At 34.6% G+C, this 6,765-nt stretch overlaps 1 non-coding gene across 1 annotated transcript; it reads left to right on the top strand.

The window, feature by feature from the left end:
• The first annotated feature begins 1,667 nt into the window (after positions 1 to 1,667).
• Positions 1,668 to 1,770, top strand: LOC121443811. The gene has a single exon (XR_005973708.1). It is a non-coding gene; the product is annotated as a U6 spliceosomal RNA (small nuclear RNA).
• Positions 1,771 to 6,765: the final 4,995 nt, after the last annotated feature.

Here is a 6,765-nt window from a genome sequence, read left to right as displayed (position 1 = left end):
TAGAGCTTTGGATGTACTCAAGATAGCAATTGTGGGTGAAAGGTGCCTAACATGTATAGATGTCTGGGGAAATTATACATTTGAGTTGTGGCTATTAGACAACAGGGGTTGAGAATGTTCAATATTTATTTCTTTGTTCAACATGATGCTTATCTCTAAATATCATTAAAATATTAAATATTGTAAATGAGCGTTTTATTTCTCTGATTTCTTTAAACTTAGCTAAGTTAGGTATAGTAGCTAGTACTGCATTCTAAGCACCATGCGTGAATTCTTTCTAGAAACCTGTAACTCAAAGTATGGCCCACAGGCATCATCTATCATTCACTGTTTCTACAAAATTTCAGCTGTCTGTATGGTAGCACCAACCTGTCATCCCAGCCCTTGGCGGGTAGAGTCAGGAGGATCATGTGTTAGGAAATAACCTGGTATAAATAGCTAATCAAGATTAGCCTGAGGAAGATAGTGTGGTAGTGAGCTTGCCCAGTATGTGGGTTTGTATGACAATGTACATTTGAATACTTGATCTTCAGTTAGTGATGTTGCTTAGGGAAGATTAGGAAGTGCGGCCTAGCTGTAGTGTGTCACTGAAGGTGGGATTTGAGAGTTCAAAGATTCACCCTTCATACTCTATTCTTTCCCTTCTGTGCTTATGACTCAAAAAGTAAGTTCTCAATTTCCTGTTTCTGCCCCAATGCCTTCCATGCTTTCTTGCCCTGACAGACTGTTATCCCTCCAGAACCACAAGCCCAAATAACCTCTTTCTTTCTAAGTTGTCTTGATTGTGGTGTTTTATCAAGAAATAAAAAAGAATACTAATACAGGATCCTAGATTTTATCCCCAGTCCTTTAAAAAATCAAATAAGAAAACAGAATTGAATGCATCACTGACTAAACAGATAGAAATTATCTTAATCAAGTCTCCAATCTCAACAGAGGTAGATTAGTGTTTGATGGGTATGGCTCTCACTCCATTGTGACATTACATAGCTATTCTAATTACAATGAAAATTCTAGGATATAAAATTTTTAATATTGAAATGATAAATAGGCCACCATGATATGATGGTACCACTTTTGTTTAGAATCAATCCTTAAAATTTCTTCTGTTCTTTTCACAGAAATGTATAAACTAAACCAATGGATCTGCATACTCAATCTAACAATGTCTCACAATTTTCAACATGCTAATGTTATACTCAGCCTCAGGGTGTTCAAAGTTCAAGTTGCTATCCTTTCTCTCCCAGACTGTCTTCGCATTTTCCCTCTGTGTGGTAAGTAACTGTTCACAAATAGTACCTGGTCAAGTAACTTTAATGTTTATTTCTACTAACTTCTTGCTTCTTTTTGAAACAGAGTGTCATTATATTGCCCTGGCTTGTCCGGAACTCTCCAGCCTAACATAGGCCAGGCTAACATTACCCTTGAACTCACAAATTTGCCTACTCTGCATCCTGAGTGCTAGAATTAAAGGTGTGAATCACCATGCCAGACCTAAACTGAAGAGTTATCATCGGTCTGTTACTTTCTTTCCTTCTGTATTCCTGCCTGACAATCTTTTTCACTGTAGAAATCATTTTTATTCTTCCCTTCTATTTTTTTCTGCTGTTGCTTTAGTCCAAGCTTCAAAAATATTTAAGATATGAATTGAAAATTGTGCTTTATGCTTGCTGTAGTAGCACATGTACTAAAATTGGAATGATACTAAGAAGATTAGCATGTTGTTTGAGTAAGGATGACATTCAAATTCATGAAGCATTTCATACTTTTCCACTTTAAATTGCAAAATAAAGCCATTGATGTAAAAAAAAAAACCTGTGTCTTTAGAAACTGCTCATAATGCTATCCCTGCCCTTTGTATTGTGCAAAAATTATCTAATGGATATTTCTCTTGATAATTAATAGTGTCTATCAGATATCTCTTTGGAGATAAATAAAAGCCACATCCAGGCCCTTATTTAGATTATTTGCTATCCTGAGATCTCTGTGTCTGTTTAAGACCTCACTAACTAAGGTGATAGGATTCATAACAAGGTTCTCCTAAGAGTGTCTCAATAGAGATTCAACGCCTCTAACCTCAACATGTCAAAGAGGGTGGTGACCATTCAGTAACCTTATCATATATGTTAGAGAACCCTATCATATATGTTACCAGGTTGTACTATATGCCAAATACTTTGTAATATGGCATACTATACACTGTCGTCATAAAGTAAAATGTAAGAGGTCACCCTTTGAATTTGAACTGAATTTGTGACTTGCTTTTTATGATAAAATACAGTGGAACTGAGGTCTAAGATGGCATATTATTTTATGAAATGAAAGAGGAAAGATGAGGCCATTTACAAGTAATTTTAATAAAAACACAAATGTTCAGAAATTCATATACCTAGAAAGGAGAATAATTATTCTGTAGAAAAGATACAAAACATACTAACCATTAATAGAATGATAAAATGTGAATATATAACCACTCTCTCCTTGATAACATAACACCTAAAATTAATGGCCATAATATCTTATATGATATTAGAGAGCAATAACTTCTCAAAATATTTCTTTAGCCCTGAATTCAAAATTGTATCTAAATAATGCATCAAAGGTTAAATATCCATGTAATTAAAGTAAATTACAAAGTGAATAAAAAGAATAGCCATGAAAGGGAAAGGCTATTTTTAAAACAAACAATAACAACAATAAAAAACATGTAACTAACAAACACTGGTGCTCAAAAAATTAAACGTTCTTTAAAATGCAGAAAGCAGTGAGGAAAAGACAGATAAAATAATGAAAAACTCTCTGTGAGTTTGAGGTCAACCTGGTATAAGATCCAGGACAACCAAGGATACAGAGAGAAACTCAGACTCAAAATAAACAAACAAAAACTTACAGAAAGACTTGAGTGAGTCAAGTGATCAAGAGATACATTAAAACATTCTTAATCTCATGAACAAGGTAGAGATTGAAAAGATGATAAAATACTATAGCATACTCAGTGTACCAGCAAAAATAAGAAGGAAGACAAATTCATCTTATATGCCTGTAATAGAGTTCAAATTGTCTCCTGATAGAACATTCTGGGAGCATGGGTTAAGATGGAATATACTCCTTCCCTCTGACTCAGTAGGTCCTTTCTTTGCTCTCTCTCCAGGACCTTGGGCTTAGTGCAGTTTCAGTCTATCACTATCCATGACAATTGTGACCTCATTGATCTACACAGGAACTGCAGATCAAGAATTAGCAGTTTGTGTTGACATGAGTTTTCCCTGTGGTTCTGAGTGTCCTATTTGAAAACTGTTCTAGGTAAGACACTCTTAATTTTTTCATAGCATTATTATTCCAAAGAGTCCAAACTGGAAACAATACACATTTCATCAAGGAGCATGTAGATGATAGATCAGGTTATCCTCACACAGCGGAGTATTTCTTTCTTGGCAATCAGAATGAACCTCAGCTTCATGCACTAACATGCATCAATCTCCAGAATTCAAAGCTGAGAAAAAATAATATCCAAAAGAAAATGCATCATTGATTGCACTCTGTAAAGTTAAAAAATTGGGAAAATGAATGCAAAATCGATTTTAAGAAGCAAAGGAATAATCATCACAAAACTCTAGACAGTGTTCAGCTGGCAGGCATTATCAGCAGTGGTGACAGTCCCTTTGCTTAACGTCCTTGCTCTGCTTCTTGTCCTAGAAAGCCAATGAAAGGTTATTAACATATGTTGTATTTAAACTTCTAACCACATATTTAAACATAACTCTAACCACATTTATAAGCATTCTTAAAGACTGATAGATACATGGCATAAGCGAAACTTACAAAAATTCTGTACACATCCAAGATCTGTTCACTAACAGGAGTCTAGGGTACAACAATATTCATCCAAGAGATAGTACACATAAATCCTCATTAATATGATAACTGATATGATATCTCCTTTAAATGCCACCCTTTACTAGCATTGTCATATTATAGACACTAATTGAAATTAAAGTTTTATTGGGTGGGATGTACAGTCTAATGTGTTCTACTCTGTTAAGAACACGTTAAAGTGCTGTTCTACAAAAAAAAAAAAGATACGTAATTGCTCGTATGGAAAGTGAAGTGAAGATATTCGTGTTTAACAAGAAGAATTTTGCCAAGCATCTAGCTGCCCTATGCTTTTTGATAATTAATGGTGAGAGCAATTAACCATATCTATAAAACAACGCTGCTGTTCTTCTGCAGTAATGGGGTGGGTTTTTCAGCTTAACTCTGACAAGTGAGTGTCTAGTGAGTGCTCGATCACTTTGGTGCAACATATTCCCCACTACCTTAAAACGGAGTCATGAAAACACTTATACTTTTTTCTTTTCCCAATCACCCTGGTATTTCCTCAGCTATAATATGACAGAGTATAAAGACTGAGTGAGTCATTTGCTGACCCAAAACTAACAAACAGGTTTGTGCAAGCGTCTGGGGAATCAGCACACATGAGCAGACGTCAGAGGGACCAATTCCCAAGCTAACAAGCTCTGACCTTCAGCCAGTGCAGTTGCCCATAGGTGGTGTGTGAATAATAAAGTCATTATTCTCAGGAAGTTTATAAAACACTAGTGGTACAACACTAACCTCTTATGTAATATAGAAATACATAATTTTTAATATTTAAAGAGAACATAAAACCAGGAATGACACAAAACCCTCACAAAAATGACCTAAAAATGTTTCTACCTCCCATCCCAATTCCAGGCTCTACTATGGTAAAAGTAATTCACATGGGGAAATAGATGTATGGACTATTGGTTGCCTCATATTAAAAGGATAATATGTTGTTCTCGCAGGTTGCATCTCTGTATGTCTCCTCAAATTCATATGGGACAGCCCGAACTTTAATGTGATCTATTTGAAGATGGGTTCTTGGAAGATGATTAGATTTAGATTAGTCCTAAGGAATACATGATGTAGTTTTCTCTTTTTAAAGAGAAGAGAGAACCACAATTTGCCTGCTCTCTCCACCATGTGAGGACACAGCAAGCAGCCATCTGCAGCAAGGGAAGGGGACCCTCACCAGAACCTGCATATGCTGGGCCCAAGATCTCAGATGTTCAGCCTGAGTCATCATCACAGTATTTTGTTTTGTGGTGCAAGATGAATATAACAGTGGCATAACATTATGGTGTGTGTGCCTGTCTATTTAATTTAACACATTTCAAAAATGAGAAGACAACAGTTACTATTCCTTCCTTCCATTTTTTTTTTTTTTATGAGACAAGATCTCACTGTATAACCTTTTTGGCCTGGAACTCTCTCTGAAGATCAGGCTGGTATTGAACTCCATCTGCCTCTGCCCCTAGGGTGGGGGATAAAATGTGCACCACCCAGCCCAGTAAAACACTTACCATTAGTCATCAAAAATACTTCAGCATAGTTAATATTTATTATTATTATTATTATATTTAGTATTACATTTAACTAATAAAATAACAAGGTCCAAAATGTTTAGAGATGTTTTCTTGCCTATGTATGTGTTCCTTCTTGGTGACGTTTTAGTTTCTATATCTTTGACAAAAAAGACAGCATTCATTGGTATTTATTCAGTGGGGGTCTTGAAGCACTCATCTCCTTTCAGCAGTGAACAAGTCTAAAACACTACAAACAAATGTTTTCCTGGCTTAAGAATGATGTACAATAATATATTTATATATAAAAATCATGAGTCATACTTGGTTTTTTATTGACAGTTTTTCTGACTTGGATTTCCCCTTAGTCTTCATACATGTCGTGATATTTTTACTTGTCCAGATGATTATGAACAAAGAACTATTAAATGATGCTTGATTTTTTTGTCCATATTGTGGAGGAAACACTTTAAGCTGCATCCAGAATAATTAAACCATTATTATAATAGTAGCTTTACCATTTGATTTAAAAGTGCATCTTTTTTGTCTGACAAGACGGCTTAGAGGATAAGTACTTGCTACACAGTCCTGGAAACCGACATTTAATCCCCATAACCCACATAAATGCAGAAGGAGGACTGACTTCACATAACTACCCTCTAATCTCAACTCAAGTACATATACATATATGTGTTCATGCCCATACACATAATGATGATGGTAGTGGATATTTTTAAAGTTTATCCCTATTATGTCATAGATTCAGGACTGAGGATTAAATTACAATATAGACTAATATTAATACTCTTTATTTTTCTCATAATGCTAAGAAAAGATGATCTTTGCAATACATACCACTATCATTATGTACTATTTTGATATATTAGTGTTGCTGCTTTGAAGCCAATATACATGTGTAGAAGGAAACAGTAGCCTGTGAGATTTAAAGGAAAGACCATAAAAAGCAAATTTTGAGTTTCCCCTTCTCTTTTGAAAAGATCAAAAGAAAATATGAGAAAACTATTATTTTTCAAGCTATAATATCTATAAGAAACAAATTTTAGTGTGTGTACATCAAAAAGAAATATAAATGCCAATATTTGGAATGTTATGTCCTAAGTCACTTAATTTTTTAAAATGATAATGATGATATTAATAAAGAATAAAATTTCTGTTGGAATATATGTGACTCAGTGGTACAAAACATGATAAGCAGAAACAAGTAAGTTACATGTTCCTAATATATTTGGACTGACAACCACAAGTCTATTTGCTATATTTCTTTTTGCACACAAATGGTGTTCATGATATATTAAGTTCAATGTATATATTGCACCCTGAATTTCAGAGCTTTCGGTATGAAATGCTGCATTAAAAAATG

The sequence above is a fragment of the Microtus oregoni genome, unplaced genomic scaffold (genome assembly GCF_018167655.1).
Source record: "Microtus oregoni isolate MIOR12 unplaced genomic scaffold, Mior012 000002F_ref0000024, whole genome shotgun sequence".
Taxonomy (NCBI): domain Eukaryota; kingdom Metazoa; phylum Chordata; class Mammalia; order Rodentia; family Cricetidae; genus Microtus; species Microtus oregoni.
The sequence above is the reverse complement of the archived record's forward strand: the minus strand, read 5'-3'. Positions and strand labels throughout refer to the sequence as shown.